Below are 18,015 nucleotides of genomic sequence, written 5' to 3'. Positions count from 1 at the left end.
GTTTGTATTTATTTAATTTCAGAGATTTTTGTAAAGCACTACGCCATAGTGCTTATTGATGGATGGCTCTACTCCATGTCAAGCCACTAATCTGCAGTGTGATATTTCTACTTTTTGAAAAATCAGGAATTTTTGAGGTGTCCCTGAATGAAGTTCTCTCTAAGATATATATTCTCTTGTTAGTGAAGGTATTGTTGGAGCCCCCTTTAAATTTGTAAACATGTCTGCATTATTCTGACTTTCCTATGCAGACTGGGCATCGCTTGCATCTCGGATTCTCCTAAATCCGCAAACAAACCTAAAAAAATTAATTTCTATCACAAAATAATACTCATTGGTGCAGGTCATATTATCTCTGAGACTTTATTCCCTCAGGTGTAACTACAAGTGTTAGAAAACTCTCACGCATGACTACCTTACCACAAACTCGGAGTTCCTGAAAGCTGGCAAGTTTCATAGTGTTGGACTGTTTGTATCAAAACTGACCTCCTCCGATCGGAGTTAGGTAAAGAAATAAATAAAACAAATAAATATTGCGCACACTGCAACGCATTTGGCATTGCAGCGCACGGAATTTAATTCATTTTATTTACTTATTTCTGTACCTCACTCCGATCAGCCGTATGCCGGAGTTTACTACCACCCACCCTTCCCCTCCGCCACGGCGCCCCACTGCCCCGGAGCACTCCCTCCAGGAGCCGCTACTTCCTCCAGTAACTCCATGATCCCGCTCAACCGACTGGATTCTTAAAAACATCAGTCACAACAACAAATATATTGGCAATCTCACTCCTCATGGACGCTGCCCATGGTTCCAAATCACCATTTAATCTCTGTTTCATTGACTTCAAAGCTGCCTTCCATAATGTTGACCAGGAAAAGCTGTGGGGTAAGCTAGCAAGTTGGAAAATTCCACAAAGCCTGTTGAACTTTCTACTTTTATACAAGGACAAGGGAACCCAAAAGTAATTCGGTAGGGACCTTGGGTAGCATCATATTATAAAGAACAGTGGTCCCTATTCTAAAAGAATAAACAAGGGGAAATAATCATACGCTAAATAGAAAGTATGACTTTTGTCCAGCCGGACAAGAATTTATTTTCATAATATTTTACAATAAGTAGCGTTTGAGAAACAATCAATAACAAGTGGGCACAGCCGTGACCCACAAAACACAAGACAAAACAACGAAAGGGATTGGCCAAAAGGCAAGCCAAAATGGGTCTGTATACTTGTACTCAGTTTACACAGAAATATATCAACTTTTAAACACCATTGCACATTCTAATACAGCTTAATCTTGGTGCATAAGGTGTATCAGTGTCGACGACGTTTGGATGCCACTATTAAATACCAGGCATCATCTTCAGGACAATAGAAATATACATTGTAGTCTTGACAGTAATAGGCTGTGCCTTTTTATGTTACTTTCACATTTTAAAAGGACATGGAAGAAAGAGCTCCTCTCTAGGAGATGACTTGGAAAAATTAAAGAAAAAAGAAGTACGCACGATACTAATGATTAAACTATTGACAGACTACTTAAAAGCCAACATAATTCCAGTCGGACTTCAGGTCCGCAACGTCCCGGGTGTCTTTACAATTAACCCCAAATATTTGAACGGTTTTAGTTACCACATGTTCCAGGCACTGGATGGTGCTTGGGATAGATATTGCAAAAGAAGAATTGAAAAAACTAAACACCGAGATTTCTGATTTAGAAAAACAAATCACAGACAAACATACCACCCCTGAAGCAAAAAAACTTTTGGAACAAATACAAAAAACTGTTGAGGATTTTCATAAAATTGAACTCAACAAAAACACTACAAAAGTTAGAAAAGATATAAAAGGCTTTTCTCAGGAAAGAGCGTACCCGTACCTCGCTAAAGACTACTATACGAACCGCTCCTACAGTGGCCCACAAAACCAGAGGCCTTGGGGCAGGTACAACAAAAATCAAAATTTTGTGGGGTTCACTGACAGCTCGGCTGACTCATCAGATAATTCTGACCAACACGATAGCCCAGGTCCCTCTCACAGGAGTTTTTTAGGAAGGGGACGAGGCCAACCGGACCCCCCAAGGGGCGGCAAGAGGCAAACAACCATCGAGATGGCCCAACCCCCCGGGCGAGCGGTTCACTTGCTGCCAGCACTACCGCTGGTAGTAGCATCTGATCCTACAGAAAACTATAAGATACCGGACGTAGAAGAAGGTCTTTTACCAATTTTTTTTATCTCACTCAACATTCTTTATCGGCTGATGAATTCTCACTGCTCAATAAAGGCCTATCATTTGTGCCTACAATACGCCCCAATTTTTTGGATGCTCAGACCAAACTTCTAAGATTTTTTAGAAAAGTACGTCTACAAAGTTTTTTCATTCTAAACCCCTCTCCAACTAAACACTACAATACCCCTTTTAAACCACCATCTAAATTCTCCCCTACTGCAGGTATGATACCTCCTGAAATCCCTACTTTTGAAAAATTAGTCTTAAAAGACCTTGCAGATCTTGAAAATAAGAGATCATTTGTGCCTTATAACATTACCATCCATGAGAAAAATGCCTTGTCCACTCTAAAAAACAACCATTCCCTCGTCATAAAACCGGCGGATAAGGGAGGGGGGATCATCATCCAAGATCTTGACCTATACAAAAAAGAAATCCTATGACAACTCAGTAATACTGAGCATTATTGTAAATTACCCCGTAACCCGACCAGTGAGATTCAGAAACTTATTTCTCAAGTCACCATGGAAGCCCTAGAATCCGGTTTCCTATCAAAAAAAGAATACGAATTCCTTAACGCCAAGGCACCACGCATTCCAGTAATCTACTGTCTCCCCAAAATCCCCACCCGTCTTGGAACCCCTTGGACACTACATAAACTACTTCATTAAACAATTTGTCCCTGGCACCATCTGTTACATAAAAGACAGTATGGACATGATTAATCTTATTGAGGACCTCCCATTTGATCCCACATCCAGCACTATGTGCACGCTGGATGTGGAATCACTATATACCAACATTCCTCAATATGAATCCCTCCGTGTCATTGAGAAAGTGTTGGAAACACGTCCACACCCACATAATGTTCCCTCTGTTTTTATTCTCCAACTATTGGAGATATGTCTGACAAAGAATTTTTTCCTTTTTGAAGGGCAGTTCTATGGCCAAGTGCGCGGCACATCAATGGGAGCGATTTTTGCTCCAAATCTGGCCATTCTCTATATGGACCACCTTGAGACATCTTGTATTCTTGACACGTCTAACCCTTTCCACAATGGCATTGCCTTGTGGAAATGGTACATAGACGATATTTTCCTAATGTGGACTGATTCCTCTGATGGCCTGAAACAATTCCATCACTGGCTCAACAATAACAGTGGAGGCCTAAACTACACACTCTCCACTGGCAAAGAATCACTTCCCTTCTTAGATCTAGTGATAAAACACACGGAGGGCCGCCTTACCACCAGTCTTCATCGCAAACCGACTGAGCGGAACACTCTACTTAACTATAGCAGTCACCACCCACGCGCATTGAGAGAGTCTCTCCCTTTTTCCCAGTTCCTTCGCATAAGGAGGAATTGTTACTTTAAAGAGGACTACTTCAGCAAGGCCAAGACGCTTAGCAATAAGCTCAGAGCAAGAGGCTATCCCCGCAAACTCGTGCGACGCTCACTTAAACGCGCATGGTACTGCCCAAGAGAAACTCTTCTAGACCCCAAGCCCAAAAAAATGCAGGAGCGTCTCATTTGTGTCACTACATTTTCTCCAGCATCTAATGCAATAAGAAAGAGTGTAGTAAAGCATTGGCCTGTGCTGAATGCAGGACAACTGAACCTTGAACGTCCACTACCAACCTTGACAGGGCATGCTAAATGTGGCAGCTGCATTTGTTGTGATTACACTGTTGAAGGCAAAACCTTCGAGTATGGAACCGTCAAATTTGAGAGAAAGTATCTTTCAAATTGTAACTCAGCAAATGTAGTGTACGCTATTTTTTGCCCTTGCATGATGATCTACGTAGGTCAAACAAGCCAGAACATCAAACTCAGGATCGGACAGCATCGCAGCAGTATAACCACCTATATAGTCCTTACGTGGTTCTGACATGATTCTCATATCTATATCACCCGAGCATGAAATTGGCACAGCAATAACCATAAAATCGCCGGTTTATTCACAAATGTCACCGATTCTATGCTGAAAACATGCCTAGCTTATTTTTCTAAATATGCTTTACACCTTTTTCTCCCTGTTTTCTCCCTGTGTGTATCTTACCTTTCTCCCATGTCCTTTTAAAATGGAAAAGTAACGTAAAAAGGCGCCGCATATTACTGTCAAGACTACAATGTATAATTCTATTGTCCTGAAGATGATGCCTGGTATTTAATAGTGGCATCGAAACGTCGTCGACACTGATACACCTTATGCACCAAGATTAAGCTGTATTAGAATGTGCAAGGGTGTTTAAAAGTTGATATATGTCTGTGTAAACTGAGTACAAGTATACAGACCCATTTTGGCTTGCCTTTTGGCCAATCCCTTTTGTTGTTTTGTCTTGTGTTTTGTGGGTCACAGCTGTGCCCACTTGTTATTGATTGTTTCTTAAACGCTACTTATTGTAAAATATCATGAAAATAAATTCATGTCCGGCTGGACAAAAGTCATACTTTCTATTTAGCGTATGATTATCTCCCCTTGTTTATTCTTTTAGAATAGGGACCACTGTTCTTTATAATCTGTTGAACTTTCTAATCATGCTTCATAAAGATACAAGCGTTCGGGTCAAGCTAGTTTACGGAATGCGCCTCTCAAGGTAAATTCCAACCACCCCTGGCCTAAAGCAGGGGTGTGTCCTGGCACTGATACTCTTTATTCTCTTTCTGATGGACCTGACCAAGCAAATGAAAACCTGCAATTCGACCACCCCAAAGCTAGGCATCATGGTGATATCCGGTCAGTTGATGCAGGTGGGGCAGTAGCAGCTGCTAGACATCATGCAGGCCTACTCCCTGGCAAATGGTCTGACCATCAACCTTGGGAAAGCCAAGACCATGGTATACACCAATAAGAAAGTACAAAGACACACATCGTTTTGGGGAAACACCCGGATTGAAGGCAAAGATGAATACAAGTACCTAGGGATCATCATTAACAATTCCTCAGAGATGTGGGAGTGTTGTGTTCCTGGGGTGTATAATCATTTGTTTCTCTGTGAGTGAGTAGAAGAGAAAGTGAGACACTATAGCTAGTCAGTCCTGGGCTTATGGATACGAAGGTGGAAGGATGACTCAGTCCCTATACACCAAGGTGCAGTAATCCTACGCATAGTCCTGTGATTGTGTAGAATCCCTGCAACATGGCGCCTATCGCTTGGCCTGGTTCTTATTCGCGAGAACCCCGAGTAACTCTTTTGCTTGTCCATAATACCCTCGCACCGGTTACGGAGACATCCCTGGTGTGAGGGCTTAGCCTCCTATATTTGGGTTTTATAGGTTTTTCAAGCTTGAAGTTTGAAAGGTTTTGTTTAACTCTTCCAAATCGGATTTGCACTCCTGTTCTCCTTGTTTATCTTTTTCGCTTTTTTTTATGGCAGTTGCTATTGCAACGCCTAACTGGGCAGGCTTTACCGCATTCATGACTTCAACGTGGAGTCCCCAATGCGGGGGCGTCCTTTATCTTTCTTGTCGAGGTGGACATGGCTCACCGCTTTGAGGTCTTTTTCTCTTGGGTTACATTTCCGGAAGTGGATGGAAATGATCATTTGTTTCATGAATATACAGCAGCTGCAGTACCAAAGGCTTATCACCCTTATGTATTACTTGAAGTTCCATTGATGACCTGGGAGCAAACTATCTGGTTTAATGGTGCACTTCCTCACCCTATTTCTGTGGTCCATTTAGACCCCTTATCGGTCAATAGGGCCACTTGGCCTGTTTTGGCGGGTTTTACACTGCATCCAAATTATCTCAATGTTACACTCACAGAGCTACGTCAGTTACATACAACACTAGTTCATATACACAGAAGTGTGATTCAGTTTATGTCATGTGCAATTCAAGTGGCTCCAGCTGGAACTGCTTCTCCTCCACCTAGACACATCGGTGGCCTTGTATAAGCCCCGTTATTGTTAATTTAGTGATGGGCAAGCGTCTTTAGAATAGACATGATTTGCCATATTGGCTTGCAGAAAAATGTGAACAACTCGAGGCTGTTTGTCCTCATACTACTCCTGTTGAGAAACACAAGATCCTGACAATGTGTTTACCGAGTAGTATTGTTACCGCTTTAGCTGATTGCACCACATGGGGTATGGTGTTTGCTTCAGTGTATACACTATGCTTTGGCACCCCCTCCATCAAGATTCTACCATGCATTCTAAAGAAGGTACAAGATGAACACGGGCGAGTCCAGCCCTGGAATTGTGAATGAGATTAGTGGGCATGTTCCCTATTGTCTCTGATGTGGTTCTGGCCAACATCAAAGGTGAGGCAGTTTGCTTACAAGTGCACCAATGCCTGTCGGCTGTGGCGGATGTTGAATGGCAACGGTAATTGCAGATTATTATTGCAGAGGTGTATACCTTGTTGGGATGCAATAGTTTGGCGGTAAGACCTTTTACTCAGGTACAGAACAAGGTCCCTCTTGAAGAGGAGGGACGGACCAGTCTTTCCTAAAAAAACTTGGAATAAAAATCAGCGGCAGCAATAGCAAAAGCCTGGTTCACTGCTGGCTCACCAACACTTGACGCTTCTGAACATAGATATGATTTGCGTGACCACTCTAAATTAAGACACCCATGAGGTTCCAGGTTCCTGATCCTCATTCTTCTCGTTCCTTTCAGGAATTGTCAGATCAACAATTCGGAGGAAGAGGACGTCAGGATCGCAGAGAAAGCGAATCTGCACAAGCAACATGCAACCTGCAGCTCCAGTTTGATGTAAAAGTCAAGCAGGGGAACCACCTCAATATTTCAGAAGAAAAAGGTTGCCGCTTTGACAGTATAGTATACCTCAGCCGGTGAGAACCCTGCTCCTCGACAAGAGTTGGGCGGTGACCCTCCTGGACAGTGCGTCGGGGGTAACAATAGTACAGTAGACACTCCACAAGCGTCTGGAGGCAAAAGCAACTGACATTTTATTACAGTAGACACAGCTGATACTAGTTGCCCCTCCAGATAGACTTTATGAAGAAACCCTCCAAATTTAAAGGAGATATTAAAAGAACAATCAAGACAGTGCTTTGGAAAAACCTCAATTCTTCTTATGATATTTTTTTGATAGAGGTTGATTGGCCTCCCCCATTTATCCTAGCTTCCGATAGGGGGGGAGATGTGATTCTGACAGTTTTTCACAATATATTTCTGATGATGATAAAATGGCTTATGCCTTGAAGTGGGCTTTGTTCTTAGCCCCTGCATTATATCGCCATCAGTCAGGTTGGGATGAGTGATCCCCAGTTCATGTGATCCCTTTGCGTTCTACACCTCAGCCCCAACCACAGTATTCAATTATGCATGGCACAAAGGCATCCGTAAGAGACATTTTGACTCAATTTGAATATCAGGGAGTGACTGAACCCTGTGTTTTGTCAATGAAAAATCCTCTTCTTTTGATCATGAAACCCGACGGTTAATTTCGTATAGTTTTTTGATTACAGACATTTGAACAGTCAAGTTCGAACCTTTGCGGTTCAGAACACACTCTGGGTTAGTGAATAACATTGTTCGTAAAAAATACAAAACCACATTGGATATTTCCAATGGTTTTTTCAGTCACTCTTTGGCTCCTGTGAGCCGAGATTTGACCACATTCAGTGCCCTGAGCATTTGAGTGGTGGGAAGTTCCTTTGCAGATATAGGTGTGATGCTGCCTAGAGAGCCGTTTAGGGTAGGGAACACCATGGGTGGAGTTGGGCTAATCTGCACCATAGGAAAGGGTGGGGGGGGGTGAGGGGGAGTGGATGTAGCTTTGCTGGGGCTTAACGGGTATTATTCACTCTTATTCTTTGGGCTGCATTGACCCGAGAAAAGGGAGGGGTCGGGTGACGACAACTGGTACTGGGGGAGCATGGAGGTATAAGTGTCATGCAAGTGCTTTTTGAGGGTGGTGAAAAGGTAAGCACGTTTTTTGAGGCCTTTCTTTGGTGCTTTGATCAGAACTATGCCGTTTTTCTATAAGGTGTTGATAAGGTGAGCTCGTAGATCTAGCCCATTCGATGCTCATGACGCAACGGTTCCGTCATGAGCGCCGGTTGAGCTGTGCTCATGACGGAACCGTTCCGTCATGAGCCGGTAGGCTCATTAGAACCTTCAGCACAGCGCTGGAATCTGCGCCACGCTGAAGGTGTTAAGGAGGGCACAATCGTGAGCCTGGTGCCGTACAGAAAGTTCCTGGATTTGAGTACACTAAGGAGGTTAGAAATGGTTGTGCACCATAAGGCTGTTTTTCCGGATTAGAAAATGAGGGAATTGATAATTGTGCCCTTGTCAGCACTGTAAAAGAAACAACTGATGGACGGAATGCTGGACAATGCAAGCATTCACCTCCAGTCACAAGGATCTGTGTTAAATTCATGATTCTTTTTCTCACCAAACCACCCCAGTTTTGACCCAGCCATAAGCAAATCAGTCCTAACCCTGTTCCTTGTGGGAACAGTCCAGCCCGAACTGCCAAGCCAGGTCCTCCCTGGACCAGAAACAAGCATCCTGGGATCCGGTTTTAGGACATCACCCTTCATTGGCCAGGCTAGTTTGAATCCAGAGGTGTAGTGAGCAAGGGACCCACGTCCTGCAACTGGCTATTTACAACAAAGTGTGGAAACTGTCCGAAACTGAAGCTGCTTCTAGGTTAAGGGCTGTTGATAAAGCTAATTTAGAAAAAGTGCTTACAGTTGTAGATAATAGCATTAACACACTTTTTACACATTAGATAATATTGTTTCTTCTGTCGTTGATATTGTGCAAGATGATGTCTCAGTTTTGTACCATGTTGTGAATTCTTCCAGCAGAGGAGGAAGTGACAATGTTGGATGCATGAGGAATAACACCACATCATCCACATACAGGGATATTTTGTGCTCCCTGTCACCCATACGGATCCCTGTGATAACCTGGAGCTGTTGGACACTCTCGGCAAATGCTCCATATAGAGAGCGAAGAGTGAGGGGGATAGTGGACACCCCTGGGGAATTCCCTGACCTATTCCAAATGGACAGGAAGTTATTCCGCTCACTTTAATCCATGCTTCCGGCACCTGGTATATGCACTGCACCCATCTTTGGAAGCGTTCCCCAACCCCAAACCTACCCAGGACGTGTCTCAGGTATGGCAAGTGAGCTTGGTCAAATGCCTTTTTGTCATCGACCAATAAAAGTACTGTAGGTTGTTGTGTGTGCTGGGTTTTGTCTAGTAAATGACAGAGGCGCCTCGTTCCGTCGCCACAGCCATGTTCGGGGACAAAGCCTGACTGGTCTGGATCCAACAGACCTTGCATGTGTGGGGCCAGCCAGGCCGCCTGTATGCTAGTGAATATCTTTAGATCAACATTCAATAAAGAAATCGAATGGTATGAGGCGCACTCAGATGGATCTTTCCCGGGTTTCAGTTTCACCACTAACTCCGCCATTGCCATTGTGGGGTCTAAAGAGGCCGTATCACTGACAGCGTTAAAAAGGCGGACCAAGATGGGAGTGAGTTCCGGGACAAAAGCTTTGTAAAAATCTATGGGGGATCCATCCCCCACTGGTGCCTTTCCCACTGGGAGCTTCTGTATGGCAAACAAGACCTCCTCCAGATGGATGTCTGCGTCCATAGCCTATGCATCAGTCAGGGGGAGGGATGCCCCTGGTGCCTGTCAGACATAATCCTCGGCGACAGTCTCGTCTAGGTATTCCGCCATATACAATGTGGTGTAAAATGCCCCATACTCGGCCGCAATGTCCCCATCCTCCTAGAGAAGCTCTCGGCAGGGTTCTTTATACCAGCAATACAACCTGTGTTCGTCTGTGACAGCATAAGGGGTGACCACATAATGGGTGCTAGCAATTTCCCGGCTGTTTCCCCGTCATAGTGTCGCTGCTTAGTATGCAGGAGTGCTTGTTCTGCATGTTCACAATCCAGCACCATCACTTGTTTCCGTGTGGTATTAAGTTGTCTCTGAACTGTCCCCATACGATGGTGAACCCCTTCTAACTCCCTGACCTGCACCTCGAGTACCTCTTGTTTATGTCTCCTGTTCTTATTGAACCCATCGGTGATAGGAAGGAACCAGCCCCATATGACCTACTTGAGGGCGTCTCAGACCTGGGTAAGCGAGACCGAGCCGACATTGTTAGTTTCTAGGTAGTTTTGGATCGCTGCCTGTATGTCGGCAATATTAGTCTTATGTGAGTAACTGATGGTTGAGCCTCCACGACCTCTGGGGGGAGGTCCCCCCAGTAGGTATAGGTCCCGCACGATCGGGGAGTGGTCCAAAAGGGCTGCAGTCCCCATCAATATGTAATGGATACAGCCCATAACCGGGTGGGAGATTCAGAACAGATCTATCCTCGCATAGGTTTGATGCGACGCCAAGAAAAAGGTACATTCTCGGGCTGTGGGTTTGTCATGTCTCCAAGCCTCTGTCAGACCCATCACCCCAAGTCTCTAGAGCATATATACAGAGAGAGATCCCGAGTGGCCCACCCACGTAGCAGACCTGTACAGTTGTGTGTCCGGAACGATATTAAAATCCCCCCAGAACCAAGTCCTCATCCGGCGATTCCCCGACCACATTTAACATATCCTGGAGGAAGGCTTCCTGGCGCTCGTTAGGGTTATATATGGGGGCTATAGAATAGGTGTGGGAACCCATCTGAATTTGCAATGCTAACATCCTGCCAGGGATTTCAGCGCGTACCTCCCTTACAGTTCCTGGGAAGTGGGAGGCTATAAGTAGATTGGAAAATGAATGTATGCATTATGAAAAGCAACATCTTTTCACGTCAAAGGCCGTTGAAATATGTTTTCGGTTTGAAGAACATCAAGAATAACGGGCATTTGCATGTCAACAAATTATTTTGGGCAGCACTTACAATTTGGACATTTATGGATACGTTTCATTTTCAGATGGATAGATGGAGCAACACTGACAGGGGGAATGGGCAATGCATTTTAGTTTTTGCTATTTTTGATGTTTGATTGTTTATGAGTGAATTTAGGCACGGGGTGTAAATGGAAAAGGGATTCTGGTTCTGGTAGTTGGTTTGACGGGAGAGTTTTTGAGGGTGGAGCACAGGATTGGGTTACATGGATTGATTACAGCTGGGGAACGTTACAATTGATGTTATAAGAAGTTGCAAGGGACAAATCTAATTTTATTTTGTTTGAACGGAGAGGTGGAGGATACGCTGTTTGTAGCGTGACAGGATTATCGCAGGTGGGAACTAGGGATACAAACCTTCTCAAACAGAGATTCAGTTGGCTGTAAACTAGGGAGGACATCTTAGAGGCGGCGTTTGCAATTTATTTCTTGTTTTATTAATGTAATGATGAAAAGGTTGCACTTGATATTTATGTTTACACTTCAGGTCATGGGGCACGGTGTAATAAGTTGGGGTCGAGAAATGGAGGATGGGGATGATTGGTACTGGACACATAAATGGATGATTATATTTGTTTTGGTAACACTAATGTTTTATTTGAAGGGTAGGGGTTACAATTGGAAAGTATTGTTAATTTATTGCTGCTGTATAAGAACGATTTTGGTTGGCTGATACATATTCATTAACTATTGCAGATACCTCTGACGAAGATCAATTATGATCGAAATGCATTGGGTGAATTTAAATGTCAATGGAGGATTCCAGTTTCTTGAAACTTGCCTATGATTAGGCCTGGATGGGAAATTCTAGAGCAAACAAAATACATGAAATTATGGAACCTGGTACCTTTGATGTGATAGACAAAAACTGAAATAAGAGCATAAATAAACGGACTGAACTTTTTGATCACTTTTGATTACTTTGGAGTACGTGTATAATGTGAACCACAAATGTGTACAAGGCTGTGCAACTCTTCAATGATGCGCACAGCGCACATCATATCTCTTTTTTTAGCATTCACACAGGTGCACTCTGGACGGTGCACAACAGAGTGCATGCACGCCAAACTTGATAAATAATAATGGTGAAAAACAATTGTAAAATAAAAGGGTGTGCTTCAGGACATTTATAGAGATTTGTTTACCCTGACCCGTTCCGGACCCTGTTAAGCACCCCGATTGGAAAATGAAAGTATGCATTATGAAAAGCAACATCTTTTCACGTCAAAGGCCGTTGAAATATGTTTTCGGTTTGAAGAACATCAAGAACAACGAGCATTTGCATGTCAACAAATTATTTTGGGCTGCACTTACAAGTTGGACACTTATGGACACGTTTCATTTTCAGATGGATAGATGGAGCAACACTGACAGGGGGAATGGGCAATGCATTTTAGTTTTTGCTATTTTTGATGTTTGATTGTTTATGAGTGAATTTAGGCACGGGGTGTAAATGGAAAAGGGATTCTGGTTCTGGTAGTTGGTTTGACGGGAGAGTTTTTGAGGGTGGAGCACAGGATTGGGTTACATGGATTGATTACAGCTGGGGAACGTTACAATTGATGTTATAAGAAGTTGCAAGGGACAAATCTAATTTTATTTTGTTTGAACGGAGAGGTGGAGGATACGCTGTTTGTAGCGTGACAGGATTATCGCAGGTGGGAACTAGGGATACAAACGTTCTCAAACAGAGATTCAGTTGGCTGTAAACTAGGGAGGACATCTTAGAGGCGGCGTTTGCAATTTATTTCTTGTTTTATTAATGTTATGATGAAAAGGTTGCACTTGATATTTATGTTTACACTTTAGGTCATGGGGCACGGTGTAATAAGTTGGGGTCGAGAAATGGAGGATGGGGGATGATTGGTACTGGACACATAAATGGATGATTATATTTGTTTTGGTAACACTAATGTTTTATTTGAAGGGTAGGGGTTACAATAGGAAAGTATTGTTAATTTATTGCTGCTGTATATGAACGATTTTGGTTGGCTGATACATATTCAGAAACTATTGCAGATACCCCTGATGAAGATCAATTATGATGAAATGCATTGGGTGAATTTAAATGTCAATGGAGGATTCGAGTTTCTTGAAACTTGCCTATGATTAGGCCTGGATGGGCAATTCTAGAGCAAACAAAATACATGAAATTATGGAACCTCGTACCTTTGATGTGATAGACAAAAACTGAAATAAGAGCATAAATAAACGGACTGAACTTTTTGATCACTTTTGATTACTTTGGGGTACGTGTATAATGTGAATTACAAATGTGTACAAGGCTGTGAAACTCTTCAATGATGCGCACAGCGCGCTTCACATCTTTTTTTTTAGGGTGTAAGTATGGCCACACCCGCCTTCCTCCCAGTGATTGAGGAGAAATATTGTCTATCGTACCACCTACAGCGGAGGGGTTTCCAATCAGCGGCCATTAAGTGCGTCTATTGCAATAAGAAAATGTTGCAGCCCTCTTCTCTAAGCAATGTGAGTAGTGCACGCCTCTTAACTGAGGTATTAAGTCCCCAGATATTGAAGCTCAGTACCTTAGCCTTAATCGAAAAAAACATAATAGTTTATTGGGGGGCATGCAGGTGTCTGAAGATGTGCAAAAAAAGGGATCACTCCCCACCCCTCCCAAACGAAATTTGATCTCATGTGGTGTCCTGACTCATAGACAGAAATGCCCTACAATATCGTCCACGTGCACCCATTGCCCCAGATTCATTGGGTCTCGTGCCGGGTGTCTCCCAATGTCACATCCAGTGCGTTGTGTGTTTCATAGTGCCCCGTGTAATAGCTCAGTGAGCCATATGGGATAGGAGCGACCTCTGTATCTGATATTGAACTCTCTTCATGAGGACCATGTATCATCCTTGTTTTGGTTTTGCCTGAGCCATTCCCCCTCCATCCCTCCTCCCTGTAAAATCAGTAGGAACAGTGATCCTCTCCAGATTTTTAGAGGGTCTTCTGATGGAGATAAGCAGGTGTCAATCTCTTCCTTTCTTGCCATAAATAATTTATCAAGAAGCCCCACGGGATGAACCTTATCCCATTTAAAGGTGTAACCGTTGGTGCGCCCAACGGAAATGGGTTGTTGATAGGTGGGGCAGTTTTCCCTAGATACCTGCTTATGTGATGGCTTGTTAATAGTAAATGCAATTGCATAATGGTCGCCGTAAATATCATCTAAAGTTTTCCATGATGACAGTAAATGAGCGTGTGTTTTGGTGAAGAGCGTAAAATCTATCATAGTGTTGGAACCCCTCCCATGAAACGTTGGCTGAAAAGGTACGGAAGGTGAGCATAAATCGTTAATGTATGACAAATTGAAATAAAAGAAAAAGTTATTTAAAATGTCCCCCTGTTTTAGAATGACTAAAATGATTCGGAGTATCATCCAAAAGGGACCCAAGGCCGCAAATTCCCTTCGGGCCATGCTGGCAAATATTGCAATTAAAATTACCCAGCCAAGCAAGGACACACTCCCCGCCTTCAGATTCTTTTAGGGTGATAATTGTGTGGCTCAATTCATCTATAATTCGTGATACATTTTCTAAGGCCACATTATTATAGAAATGTATTGAAATCAGATTCAGTGAGTTACCCCATCTAATCACGACAACCTGATAAAGTTCAGTGGGAATGTGTTTCAAAACAGTGAGTCCACTAGAAATACTAACATACACAGATAGACCACCCCTATTTCTTCCCTGATTACTTGCTAGGGCTGGTGAATGAAAGGTCTGAAACCCAAGAAGATGGACAGGATTTAATGCCCATGTTTCCTGGAAACATAGGATGGTGTAGTTTTGGTTGCAAGGCCTGCCACGTTCCAATTAAGAACTTAGTGGGGGGAGGAATCAGGTATTTGTGTAGGTTTCATGGAAGCAACCCCTTTTTTTTCACCATTAGTAGAAGAACATGATTTGGGAGATAAAACAAGATCATGATTCCCAGCATTCCCCGCTAAAGTAATTTCTACCTGCTGAGAAAACCTAGTGGAAGAATGTCCAAGGATAAGCTCACCAGGTGTAATCGAGATAGCAGAACTGTTGTGTATTAAGTTACTCCCTGCGGAGCAATAATTTTTCGCATAATAGTGGCATGAGTTTAACACAGTATTTCCCATTTTAGTAGAGTTCAAAAGCTCAGGGCCAGCCCCTAAGCTTGAAGACAAAACTGGTTGTGATAGCAAGTAATCCCCGAAGTTACTTGTAGGGGCTCAGATGGCCTGCTAGTGGGGATAAGTGTAGAAATGGTAGCTTCATTGGATATTTTACATTTGCTCAATTGCTCATGGATACATCCTAGTTGAAGATCAGGTAGCGTCAGTCATTCATTTTCATCCAAACCAGAGAGGAGATCCAATGGATTATATAATTGGATATTCCAACGCCCATTTGAGTGTGTTGGGTGATGTCTATTAACCAAATGGTCGCAGGACTATTGCCTCATAGCCCTCTCACCCTGGGCACCAGAAAATTGCTGGATCTCCAGCTATTGCAATTCAAACGTAACTTCGTTGTGTGTTCATACACTTACATTTATTTTTCATCATGTTCAAGTATTTTCATGTTGAGTTCACATGTTAATTATCTCCTTCTACATCGTTTGTGTGTTGTTCCCAAATACATCACATCCAATGCATTTCGGTGCTTATAGCACCTTCATCAGGGAAACCTGTTAATTAATAAAACAAATTGGGGCCGCTCAATCGCTGGCAAACACTTTGTGGTCCTCCAGCTACGCTAGGCTTATGGAATGCGTCTGGAATTTACCGCTCATTCACACTCTGGGCGCTCACCTCTCAAACGTTGTAAGCTGCTCGGTTATTCCGCCTACGCGAACTCCGCGTTGCTTCTCCTAGTGACGCCGGGGTCAAATGTGTGCATTTTACTGCCGGCAGGTTAATGCATGCGTACTCCTGCTCGAGCCGCTTTTTTTCAACTAACTTTGTTGACACAATCAGTGCGCGGCTCTGACAATCTAAGGAAATTCTATCTAATGCTGGCTGCCTGCCCTTACCATGTCGTGCACCTATTCCTAATCGGTTATGAATTACATAAAGCGCTATATCTAACATAATTACTACATAGAGCGTTTAACAATAACGGATACCAGTTCATAAATAGCAAAAAAAATCTGTCCGATCATTTAGCCCATTGGGCTTCAGACTATTCAAATGGTAAATCCAATGATTCTCTCTTTTGAGTAAGTTTTTCTTATTTACTGAACCCTCAGTTTTGGGCACTATTTCCAAAATGCAAGCCCGCAGTTGGCTGATGTGGTGGTGTTTCTCTTTGAAATGGACGGCCACCGTTGATTTAGCGGATTCTGTTCTGATATTGCTTTTATGTTCTGTAAGGCGTGTTTTAGTTTTCGTTCAGTGTGGCCTACATACACTGAACCACAGGGGCATTTTAGCATGTATATTATGTTCATAGTATCGCATGTCCCATTGACTCTTAACGGTATTTTAAACCCTTTCATGGGATGGGTTATCTCATTCACCTTCGTAATGTTGTGGCAGCTGCTACAATTCATACATGGGATGGTTCCACGGTAGGTGCTCTGTGGGGGTCGCTCAATTGGGTATTATAACATTTCCCCTAGATTCTTTCCTCTGGTGAACGCGAACAGTGGTTCTTCTGAAAAGATACCTTTGAAATCAACTTCCAATTTCAGTATTTGCCAATGTCTTTTAACGATATTCTTAAATTGGGTACTCACGTTAGAATATTTACTCACACATGTTATTCTTTTGGTAGACGATTTCATTTTGTTCCTTAGTAATTCATCTCTGGTAGGTTTTTGTGCTCTTATCAATGCTGGTTGAATTGTTTGTTCAGGATATCCTCTATCCTGAAACCTCTTAGCCATAATTGTTAGTTGCGCTTGACATTCTTGATTTTCCGAGACCACTCTTCGTACCCTGAGCAACTGGGAATATGGCAAATGTGTCTTCAAAGATTGAGGGTGATGGCTTTCGAATTTCAATAAATTGTTCCTATCTGTGGGCTTTCGGTAAAGATTGGTCTGAAATTGATGGTTACATCTGGTGATCTCTACGTCCAAAAACTGGATTTTTGTGGTGCTCATATGCCACGTGAAGCTAATCCGTTCATTTCTACTGTTTAATGTCTCCAACTCTCTGCATAAAGTTTCACCATCGCCTTTCCAAATTAAAAAGATATCGTCGATGAACCTTACATACATCAATAGTTGAGTTGCCCATTCTTGTCGTTGATAGATATGTTGGTTTTCAAAATCCGTCATAAATAAATTGGCATACGCCGGGGCGGCGCAATTGCCCATCGATGTGCCACTTCGTTGGATGAACCATCGTTTTTGGTATTCAAAATAGCTGGTCATAAGGGTAAACTCCATTAGCTCCATTAAAAATACTTGCAGATCTTGATCATATGTGATGTTCAATAGAGCATTTTCTATGGCTTCTAGGCCTTTCTTGTGTGGTATTGACGTGTAGAGCGCCCTAACATCTATAGTTACCATTGTTATGTTTTCCATTGTTTTTAGGCTGTTCAATTTTACCAAGAAGTCAGTGGTATCCTTTATGTAAGATGTTTATTTTAACACCAATGGTTGCAAGTATTTATCGATGAGCTTTCTTACGGGTTCATGGAGACTTCCCTTCGTAGAAACTATGGGACGGCAGGGTGGTTTGTTCAAGTTTTTATGGACCTTGGGTACCATATATATGCTTGGACTTTTGGGGCTCTCCTGGGTTAAATATTTCCTAGTCTTGTCTGTTATGGTTCCTTTATCTTCAGCTCTGATCAGTATGTTGGATAAGGTTTTTCGGATTTCTTCAGTGGGATTATAGTCGATTTCCATGTACAGTGACTCATCTTCAATGTGTTCCTTAATCGCTGCTTCATAGTAGGATTTATTCAAA

The sequence above is a fragment of the Lissotriton helveticus genome, chromosome 6 (assembly GCF_964261635.1).
Source record: "Lissotriton helveticus chromosome 6, aLisHel1.1, whole genome shotgun sequence".
NCBI classification, from domain to species: Eukaryota; Metazoa; Chordata; class Amphibia; order Caudata; family Salamandridae; genus Lissotriton; species Lissotriton helveticus.
This window is presented reverse-complemented; position numbering follows the sequence as displayed.